This window comes from Globicephala melas, chromosome 17 (genome assembly GCF_963455315.2).
Source record: "Globicephala melas chromosome 17, mGloMel1.2, whole genome shotgun sequence".
NCBI classification, from domain to species: domain Eukaryota; kingdom Metazoa; phylum Chordata; class Mammalia; order Artiodactyla; family Delphinidae; genus Globicephala; species Globicephala melas.
Window position 1 is genome coordinate 39,873,633 of NC_083330.1, and position 12,407 is coordinate 39,886,039.

A 12,407-nucleotide genomic window follows, 5' to 3' on the forward strand; every position below is an offset into this window, starting at 1 on the left:
CAAGGCACATAATAACAAGATTGCTTAAAACCAATGTTAAAGAGAGAAAGTTAAAAACAGCAAGAGGGAAAAAAAGACACATGGGGCAAAGAAAAACATAAATTGCAGCAGACCAAAATTAGAAATTATGCACCCTAAAGGACAATAGAGTCACATCTACAAACTGCCTAAAGAAAAAAAAACACTAAAACTAGAATTCTATACCAAATGAAAATATCTTTCAAAATTGAGGGAGATACAAAGACTTTTTCAGACATCGGACCTGTAAACAAGAAACGTTAAAGGAAGTGGGCAAGAGGATAATGTTACCCGATGCAAACTGAGAAATATACAAAGGAATGAAGAGGGCTGAAATGGTAAATATATGGATAAATATTGTACTCGCCTGTTGCTGCTGTAACAAATTACCACAAACTGAGCGGCTTAAAACAACAAATTTTTTTCTTACCGTTCTAGAGATCAGAAGACTGAAGTTGGTCTCACTAGGCTAAAATCAAGGTGTTGACAGGGCTGCATTCCTTTCTGGAGGCCCTAGGAGAGAAACAGTTCTCTTGCGTCTTCCAGCTTCTAAAGGCTGCCCACCTTCCTTGGCTCACGGCCCCCTTCCATCTTCAAAGCCAACAAAGACTGAGATTTTCTTGTGTTGCCTTTTCTCTGATTCTGACTTTTCTCCCCACCCTCTTCCCCATACGAGGGTCCTTATGCTTATATTGGGCCCACCTGGGTAATACAAGATAATCTCCCTATTTTAAGGTCAGCTAATTAGCAACCTTAATTCAATCCTTAACCTTAATTACACCTTGCCTTATAACATAATAATATTCATAGATTCTGAGGATTAGGATGTGCACAGCTTTGGGGGAACTTTATTCTGCCTGCCACAAATATGAATTGTTTCCCAGTTTTAGTCCTTTTAAAAGGCAATCCATTGTTTAAATAAGAAATAATAGCATAGTATTATGAAAAATGCAAACAAAAAGTAAATTTAGATACAAAATTATTAAATGAAACAAAAAGAGGGAACCTTTTAATGCTAAAAGGTACATTTCACAATAAAGATAAAACAGTTATGAATCTCTTTGCATCCCAAACCATCCCTGATCACAAAACTAGAAATATAACAATAAATCTAGGAATTAAATAATAAAATCTGAAAATGAAAGGCTCATTCTTCCTGAAAATTTAAAACAAACAGAAATTTTAAAAAACAAAACAATACTGTCACCAGCAACAAAACTTCTCTCTTAACTCATATGTGAAAGAAAGAAAGAAAGAAAGAAAGAAAGAAAGAAAGAAAGAAAGAAAGAAAGAAAGAAAGAAAGAAAGAAAGAAAGAGAAAGAAAGAAAAACGCAAAGGGGCTATTCTGGGAAGATGACAACAGTGTTACCACATATTTTTTTAAACTTTCAAATCACTACCTTAAAAACAGAGCAACTAAATAGCAAAACCAAATTCCCGTGGACAGCACTGATATTAAAAACTAGATGACAAGCTCTTTCATGAACTCCCAAATGCAACCAGGTTTAGGCAAAGCACCAACAGGCGAAATTGAGAACAGCCGCTGAAATGAACAGTTGTTCACCCCAATTCAGTAGTAAGTGGATGCAGGGGAAGCACAGACGATTTGAAGGAGTTAAATTAGTCTAAATTCTGCAAACTTTCAATAGTGACCATCCAGGGCTCCTTCCAAGGACAGAGCTCTATGCTGAGGAGAAACCACTGAGAGTGGAATCAAAACTGAGCAGGAAAGAGACAATAGAATGAAGGCAAGAGAAGACCCAGATAAAAGTGAGAAAGGAGAACACAGCCAGGAAAGCTCAGAAAGTGAGCCAACCTATCTTTTTAACACTACATACACCTCACAAAAAGAATCAATAAATGAATAAAAACTAAAGAAAAGAGAAGGAAAAAAGGACAAATGAAACAATAAACAAGAACTCTGTGAAATTTTAAAAACTACCCTCAACTGTCTTCTTCTGGGAAGACTAACTTTACATAAAAATGAACATAAAAGTATCAAAGTCAATCCCAAACAAAGTTATTAGTGAGATAGGGACAGAGAGAGAGGCAGAGAGAGGCAAAATGGCATCCTTATACTAGCAATACATGCTCAAATATTGAATCAAAATTGTAATGTACTATTTCAAAACAAGCTAAAAACGTTAAGGAAAAAATATAAGATGTAACATGTATAGATAAAAAATAGTGGCACATAATATATATAATAAATATAGTAACACATAGAATGTTATAATAATTACACAAGATCAATATAAGTCAGAATTATAAAATATCAGACATGAAATATTATCTCAGGGTTGATACTTTAAGAGAAACAGAAGGTACTATAGACAAGGTATCTCCCCAAAATTCATATATTGAAATCTATTCCCCCAATGTGATGATGTTTGGGGGTCAGGTCTTCGGTAAGTGATTAGGTCATAAGGGCAGAGCCCTTATAAACAAAACCCCAGAGGAATACCTCGCCTCTTCTGCCATATGAGGTTACAGCGAAAAGACCACCATGTATAACCAGGAAGCCAGCTCTCACCAGACACCAAGTTTACTGGCACATTGATCTTGGACTTCCAAGTCTTCAAAACTATGAGAAATAAATTTATGTCCTTTGTAAGTCACCCAATCTATAAAAGTTTTTAATAGCAGCCTGAACAGACTAAGAAAGTTTTTTTTAGAAAGGAGGAAATGTTTAAATATAAAAAAGAAATGGGGAGATAAATAGGATTTTAGAAAAAGTGTAATATGTTGAAGAGGGGCAACACATATTTAGTAGATAACTGGTATCCCTGAAAAAGAAAACTAATGCAAAGAAGCAGAATAAATACTAAATTCTATAAGAATTTATGCTTTCTATAAGGAAGCATAAATGAAATTTAAAAAATAAAAACACTTAAGATTGTATATTGAAAGTACACACCATGTATCCGAAAATATTGTGGCAGAATGACCAATATGAAAATATATTCTCGTTAAATTACTGGACTTAAAAAAAAAAGAAAAAAATCCTTTGTACTTTTAGGCAAAAATAGTATGTGTCTTACATCGGCAAAAAATTAACAGATTTTTTTTTTTGTCAGTAACTCTTTGTGCCAGAAGACAACAGAGTAACATATTTAGGATGTCCAAGTAACAAAAGTGTAAGACAAAGATTTTACGTTCAGAAAAATTTACTTTCATGCATAAAATGCACAACAAACTATTATCAGAATGCAAAAATTTAGAGAATATTTTTCCTTATAAATTTAATAGAAAAATGAGTGTCAGACAGCCAAAATGAATAGTGAGATATTGTAAAGACTGGTGGTGAGCATTAGACATCTAGTCGCTCATAGTTGCTTAATGAATCAAGATTGAGAGGGAGTGAGTGTTGTACATAATGGCTATATGCTCAAATAACATATATAGTGCCACTATTAAAAATAGGAGGAAGAATTGGGAGAGCATATGCAAGAACACTTTAAAACTGTTTTAAGTAATTATATTGATGTGATATTATAGTTATTCTGAGACTGTTATACATGTAATGTTGGCCAAAGTAAATGAGTAATTGTGGGATATTCTAATTCTATTATTCCTTGTGTCCTTGAGAATTAGGATTTTTACTGTGGAAGAAAGGAGATGTAAAGTTTTAGGGGAAAAAATTAATACTGAATTTGAATTGAAAGTATCATTTGAATTCATGGGGTCTCCATCAGTGATGCCTCTGTCCCTTGAAGAGACACCACCATTAATAATGATCTCTAGCACCCACACAGTGATCTTAAAATACAATTTCTCACTAAAGGAAATCAGGGATTTTTTCAGAAATGGCTCCTTCCAGGTCTAGGGTGAGAACTGTACAAAATGAGCTTGGAATATCTCATCATACCAGAAAGCAAGGAAGCTATCAAAGACTACCAGGGTTGAATCAAAAGGACCCACGAGCCAACATGAGGAGACTCTCACTGGCCAAAAATAGAACAATTTGAATTTCACAAAAGATAGTAATTGCAGTTGATTAAAACCCATCAAGTATGTTTAAATACATGAATGATGATATTAAAACAACTAATTGGTCACTCTCAAAGGATAGTAGTAAACCAATTAAAACTGGTAAATAAAGGGAAAGATCTGAAGGTTTATTTCCTACAAGACTGGCAAAGAAGGAAAAGCATCTCTTTATAAAAGAAGTATAAGTAATAAATGAAAAAAGAAATAATGAAATTAGATGATCAACATTTGGAAGTCCCCAGTGAATTAACAGATCCAGGCAATGAACAGCAATGGCTGCCAACACCACAAAAGGAAAGATGACAGGCTGTGTGCCTCCTGATGAAAAAACACACCATCACTTATAGTCTTGCCAAAGGGATAGAAGACAGAGCTAATCCAGCTGCTAATTTGGGGAAAATACAAACATCAGAGGGATGTGTTGAACTGCACCATGAATATGCTATTGGTAAAATCTAGACTGTTGGAAACTCTATAAGTCATGTGCTCCAGGGTCTTCAACAGATAAACTATAAGGAGGATAAAGGGGTAAAGGCCAACCTGTAGATTAAAAGAATTAAACGACATGACAATTTTTTTTAATGAGCAAGACTAAACTAGGATCTCTAGTATGCATATGAGTGATAAACTATAAAGATAATCAAGGAGGTGAAAAGATCCAAATAAATTCTGAAGACTTTCTAAAAAATTAATCATAATAAAAATATGTATTAGAACAGCTAAAACAGTATTCATAGGAAAATGTATAGTCCACAGTACTTATATTAATAAGAAAGAGTTTTTAAATGGATTAAGTATCCAATGCAAGAACTTACTTAATAAAAGCAGGACATTTTAAAAAAATTAAACCACAAATTAATTTGAACACAAATTTTAAAACAAATACACAAATTCAATGGCTGAATCTCTGAGAGGAATAGTGGCATTTATGAGCTATTTAATAAACTAAAAAAAAAGTTTTTAAGATAATTCCACAGCTAGTTGAACCATTCCAAAGTACAGAAAACAAATCTCCCCCCCTTTTACACATCAAGGGTAACATTGATAATAAAACTCAACAACGATTGCACAAAAAAACTTTAAAGAAATCTTACTTATGATTACTAATGCAAATACCAAAGAAATATTAGTAAACAGACTCCAAGAGCTTATTAAAGAATAATACACTATTATCTAATATTTATTTCAGCAATCTAAAGATAGTTCAATAATGAGAAAAATTATTATTGTAATTCATCATATTAGTAGATCTAACAAAAACAATCTTATTTTCTCCATAGATTTTGAAAAGGCATTTGGTTAAATTCAACATCTATTCTTGACCTTAACAAATAATTGAAGAAAACTGTTAATTAAATAGAAGAGATGAACATCTTCTCAACATGATAAAATCGCTCTCTCAACACATAAGCCAGCATAATGCTTAATGGTAGGGCACTAGAAACATTGTCCTTAACATCTGAAAAAAAGACCATGATTTTCACTATCACCAGTATTATTTAACTTAATATAGTTTCTTGGTATTTGCCAAACAAATATTGACAAAGGAAAGAAATTAAAGATACAAACATTGGAAACAACTGAAATATTATCACATTTTGCTGATGGCTGGGTGAAAAATAATATATAATCAATAGATTTCACATAGACAACAAGTAGGGAAGATAACATTCCATTTACAATAGCAGCAAAAAAGTAAAAATACTAGAAAAAACAACATGAAACGTGCAAGTTCTCTATTTGAATAAATATTTTAAATGCTCCTAAGAGACAGAAGACTTGAACAAATGGCAAGTCATACCATGTTCTTGGAAAGGAAGACTCAACATTATAAAAAGTGCCAGTTCCTGTTAAATTAATCTATAAATACAACATAATCCCAATAAAAATAGCAACACTTACTCATGCTGATTTTAAAGTTCATATGGAGAAATAAAGAAGCAAAAATAGAAAAATTCTGAAAAAAAGTAATAAAAATGTACTAGAAAGAAAAAAGTATGATTAAGATAAATTTTATAACATAATTATAGGCTCAAGAATTAAAACAGTGTGATACTGGCTCTTGAATAGGGAGAGACATTATTGCACCATAATAAAAAGCAAAGAAATGAACACAAATACATTGAGATTGTATCTCAAATATGTTGGGAAAATAATTACATCTCAAGTAAATGGTAAGGCAAGAAAGAGGTACCCATCTGGAAAACAAACAAGCAAACAAAAAATAGTGGATTCACATCACATACATTATTAAAATAGATTCCAGAAAGATCAAATATTCAAATATAAGCATTGAAACCACAAAGCTTCTATAAGAGGGAAAATTCTCTTACAATCTTGATTGGGGAAGGCTTTTCTAGCTATGACACAAAATCGAGAAGCTATAAAAGAAAAAGTTGATATATTTGGCTACCTAATTTTTTTTTAATTGCAAAGCAAAACTGTCACAAGCAAAGTTTTAAAAAAATACAATTAGAAAAAAAGTACTAGCAATTTGTGTCACAAATTAAGGATTAATGTGCCTAATATATAAAGAACCCCTATAAATCAATAAGAAAAAAAAAGATCAACATGCCAGTAGAAAAATGGGCAAAAGAACAGTTCACAGAAAACAAAATTTATAAATGAAAAGGTGTTTAACTCCACTCATAATAAGAGAATTTCAAATTGATGATACACTGAGAAATCATGTTTCAAAATCATCAGATTGTTGAATATCAAAAGGTTTGATAACACCTTCTATTGGTATAGTGTGGAGAAATAGGCATACCCATACATTGCTGGTGGTGTATATTGGTTCAGCCTCTGTGAAGGGCAGTTTGTCTACAAATTAAAAGTAGGACATCTATACATTCTTTGACTTTACAAGTTCACTTCTCAGAATTTATGCTAAAAGACAAACTCACACATTCAAAATGGCTTATATATAACTTTACACAGTGTGAGTGGTTTGTGATAATGAAATCCAAAAACAATCTAAATGGCCATCAATAAAGAACAGGTTCATGTTTAGCCATGCAGCCATAAAAAAAAGATTTAGAAAACTCTGTACATATTTATGTGGAAAAATTTTCAATATAAATTGTTAAGTTAGAAAGCCAAATATATTTCACCTTCTTGGAAAATTCCAAGGCGCACAATAGGGGCCACAGCATTTTACTATGTGAGGAGAATATATACACATACTATAGATATATGTATACACACATATATAACAAATATGTGTACTATGTATATAATATGTATATACACCTTTACTTCTATGGATAAAATAGCTCTAGGTAAAATATCTCCAGAGAACTACTCAAGAAACCTGTGGAGAGGGAAATTGTAAGGTTAGAAAATAATGGTAGAAAAAGACATATCCTATGCTATTTTTGAAATTATTTTTTTCTGTTTCTTTTTTAGCTTTTTTGAGGTATAACTGTTATACCAAAAATGCATACATTTAATGTATACATCTTGACAAGTTTGAACATACACATACACCCATGATGCCATCACAACCAAGGTACCATTACTTCCAAGCTCCCACAAATTTCCTTGTGTTCTTTTGTGGTGTGTGTGTGTGTGGTTTGTTTGTTTTTTGGGAAGAACACTTGACATGAGATCTATCCTCATAATGTATTTTAAAGTGCACAATAAAGTTTCTATTATACAAGATAAATAAGTTCTAGAGATCTACTGTATAATATTAATACCTATAGTTAACTTTTTGAAATTTAAAAAATGTGTATGCACTAACTTAAAAAATATATGTGTGTATATGTATATATATAATAAATGTACATATTAAATGCATAAAAACAAACTGTATGTGTGTATATATATATATATATATATATATATACACACACACACAAAATACAGAATATTAATAGCAAAAAATACCTCTGGTTGGTATAATTATTGGTAATTTTTGCTCCTATGTTTTTTAGGTTTTCTACAATAACTTTATATTATAAGCACAAAACTATAAATGTCATATCTAAAAGACCAGAGGGATGATCTTGGTATACTAAAACTGAGAATCAAAAGACCTAGGTCTGGTTCTGGATCTAACACTTTACCAGCTGGGTGCCATTCGTTGTGTATTCTAACTGAACTGAGACTTAGTTTTCTCATCTGTAAAATGGGGATAGTACTGCTTGCCTTGTTTTTCCTGAATTTGGGGGAAAATCAAATGAGAAAATACTCTGTAAATGCTTGTAAATCATCATGCTACAGAAATGGCAGTATCATTATAGTTAATGATGTAAGAAGCACTACTGAAGTATTAGATTTCTCTATTTCCTGCTTAAGATACAAACCGGCCAGAGAGTTGAGCAAAACCAATCAGGGTCTCAAATAGCTACAAGGTAATTGAGCTCTGTCCTCCACTGTTATTTCCATTTGCAAAGTTGAAAGAAGGAACAAGTTAAGAGAGTTCTATAAGAACATTCTAAGGGAAGAAATTCTCACCCAAAGAAAGAGCACTGCCTTGTGCTCTCCTAAAGCCAGATGTTACCCCAGTAAGACACATCCAATTCTATCCACTCCATTTTACCAGGACCAGTTTGTTTCTGCTACACAAATTTGTTGTGAGGTAAACATGGTATTTGGGGTACGTCTGCTTTGCTGTCCATACTCAGAAAAATCTGAATGGACTCAAAGTCCAGTCCAGCATTGCCCTGAGAGATTTTCCTCCTCACCCCCAAACCAACACACACACATGTGCATACACGTGTACACACATATTTCTAGATATTTTTTAAAATTATGCATAGAGTTACCAGAGAAGATGCTGAAACCATGAAATAATAATAGTTATGTCAGCAGGAATGTGGGATTGGAGCTCAGCACTGCTTGTAAAACAATATATCGTTTCAACAAAAACAAGGCCAAAAGATCAAAAACAGTTCTGAATCAGTGTCCAAAAAGTTCCATTTTTAAGTAATGGTTTCAAAAAAATTTCCCCTTAACATCTGAGGCAACAAATCAGACATGGGTAAGCAGCTGGATTCCTCTCACCTTGGCCAGCTTGCTGGCTATCTCTCACTCTCTTTTTTTCAGCCATCAGGAGCTTTCAAAATGTTTTTAGTGGAAAACCTAGCTATTGTAAGTGCTGAGGAAATTCATTCACTTGAGGTCACAGACCAGTGCACTCCTATCTGCTTCACTACTCAGTGGGGTGTCTCCAAATATCTTGAGGGGTGTTGCAAAATGCTAAAAATAAATGGAAAAAAACACAGTTAATTGGTTCAAGTTCTTCCCTTTAATTTATTTATACCATACACAGTCCTTTAGGGGAAGTCAGGATGAGTTTAAAAAAATCAGCAATCACAAATATTACAAAAGATTGGAGATTGTTGCTTCAGACCTCTAGGAGATAAGTTAGTGGTATTATACGTAATGGCTGGAGTGTGGTCCAAGAGTTATATATCTCCTGGGTTCAAACCCCAATTTCAACACTAGCCATGTGGCTTTGAACACTTCCGCTATTAACCCTTCCATGCCTCTTTTTCCTATGTCACAGAGTTACTGTGAAGAATGAATAAAATCATCCCTGAAAAGCATTGAGCACAATACTTAGCACATAATAAGCATTCAATGAATGTCAGCAGTTATTTTAATTATTACTAGTGGTACCATGACAGAAAATTACTAACTGGTCCTTGAACACCTTGTAAGAGTTAATGTTCTTCCTTAAGCACCTACCCTAAGCATTTACTACTATAGAGATAACTTGGGTACTTCTCCAGATAACAAGCACCATATAGCTTCTTGTCTCAAGTTCAGAGATTCTGCCTCTCAGCATGGACTGTTTAATGTGTGCTTCAAAAAAAATGCACTCAAGCAGGCCAAAACTATGTCTTCTATCTTACAGTGAAGGATGCTGACGGGTTGGTATGCTACATTCGATTTTTATTAGACTGGCTCTTTTCTAACTGCATTCCAGCTCATTTCTGAGCTTCAACAGATGGGTGGGCAAGGCAGGAGTAGTACGGAACACACTGATTTGTTTTGGTGTCTTAACACTTCAGACAGATGAAAAGAATAGTACTTAAATTGGCCCATCTCTGTAGACTGCGTCTTCAGCAGAACATACTTCAGTTTTTCCATTAGTATGACCAGATGACCTGTTGGTAAATGTTTTAGGGAACAGATCATAGCAAGAAGAAAACTAAAGGCATATTTGAGTTTATGGAGATACCTAATTTTCCATCACTGAGCGATGTTCTTCTTTATCTCCATGTATGTTATTCATCAAGCCATCTTGACAGTATTTACTGGAAAGTAATGGCACTGTTTACCAGAAAACTAGCTTAATCTGCTACTCATTGTTTTCATCAGTTAAATAAAACTGACGTTTTGCCTTTAGCATTGTGCTTCCAACAACATCCTGCCAAAATCACTAATGATCTGTGTTCCTCAGACAGCTGCAAGACATTCTCCATGAGCTAAGGAATGGTGGGATCATCACCCCATCCAGAGATAGAAGGGCCAAGCTGTATAGGCCATGTTAACAGGTTAGCACTTCAACCAAGCCATTGGGATCCAGGGAAAAGAGTAAGTGAAGGTAAGAAGCTTGGAAAAAAGGAATCTCCAAACCTGGTATGGAACTCCTAAATCAAATCATTTAGTAGTCATTAAGGCTGAATTGACACAGCTCAGAGTCAAGGGTAGAATTAACAGTCAACTGATAAAATCAAGTTTTGTAGAGTTTCTCACTTAGTAGACTTAGTATAGATATTCCACAGTGAGGCCTAACTTACTTACACTAATCAGTATTCTTCAGTTACTGAAGAATAGCTGAAGACCTGCCAACACTCCCTTTCATGAAGAGTGGTATCAATATGGCCATAACTTTATTTTACTGCTCACATTGGTAAAGGTGCTTTACCTTTACCTTTACATTGGTAAAGGTGCTTTACCTTCACAAGGGGCTTATGTGAGATTAAGCTCAGTCTCAATTTATCTCTGAAAGACAAATGTTTACCCATTCATTGGTTACAGGTTAGTTATTCTCAACCTAACACTCCAGCACACCATGAGCATTCTCACACAGTTCAATTAAATTACAGAAACAAACAAGCATTTTGTTTAAACAGATAAGGTCTCAAATCTAGGGTTTTGCCTAGATTTGCCTGATGTTTTTGCTCACCTACCATCCATCCATCCTGCAGTAATAGCACCTTTATTTTTCCTTAGAGAAACTGCTTCATCCCACTCCCATCCATGTATCAATTTGTACCCCAAGGTATATGTAGAGGAATGTTCATTGCAGCAAAGATTTGGGAAAAATCTAAATGTTAGATATGGGAATAGTTAAAGAAATCATAGGGCATTGATACTAAAATATTATGCAGAATTTAAAAGAATGTGGGAGATTTATATGTACCAACATGGAATAATCTCCACTATTATTAAGTGAAAGAGCAAGCTGCAGAATAATATATGTAGCTTGATTTAATTTATGTAAATGTGTTATAGGCACCTAAGTATACATGTACATGCACAAAAATTATCTCAATAGATACACACTGGACTGCTAACAATGGTTACCTCTGAGGAGAGGCATAAAACTAGAGGAAGAAGAGATGAAGAGAAACGTTAACTTCAATTGTGTTATTCTGTACTACTGGAATTTTTGTACTAAGCATACAGCTATAATATAAACATATAAGATTTAAAGTAAAGTTCGTGAAAAAAATCTAAGCTCAAAAATGAAGCCTTTTTATACAAGTGAGTTATGTCTTCAGAGTTTAGAAAGGACTTTGGGCTGTTATCAAAGGTGGTAGCTATTAATAAATATGTGGACCCAGCGGTTGTAGTCTCTTCAGACACAGATAATTGAAAAAGCAAGTTTTCACTTGCTTTTACATCAATAATATTCACTCACTGATGCAGTAATATAATGTCTCTTTCAAACAACTCAAATAAAGCTTGTGTCTTTCTTGTCCTGATCACAGTACCCATGCCAAAGTAACCATTTTTATTAGTGTAGCATATATCTTACAGATTTACAAACACATATATGAATATTAGAAATACGTATAGTGAGGAGCTTCAAGATGGCGGAAGAGTAAGACGCGAAGATCACCGTCCTCCCCACAAATACATCAGAAATACGTTTACATGTGGAACAACTCCTAAAGAACACCTACTGAACGCTGGCAGAAGACCTCAGACCTCCCAAAAGGCAAGAAACTCCCCACGTACCTGGGTAGGGCAAAAGAGAAAAGGAAAAACAGAGACAAAAGAATAGTGATGGGACCTGCACCAGTGGGAGGGAACTGTGAAGGAGGAAAGGTTTCCACATACTAGAAGCCCCTTCGCGGGCAGAAACTGCGAGTGGTGGAGAGGGGAGCTTTGGAGCCACGGAGGAGAGCGCAGCCACAGGGGTGCGGAGGGCAAA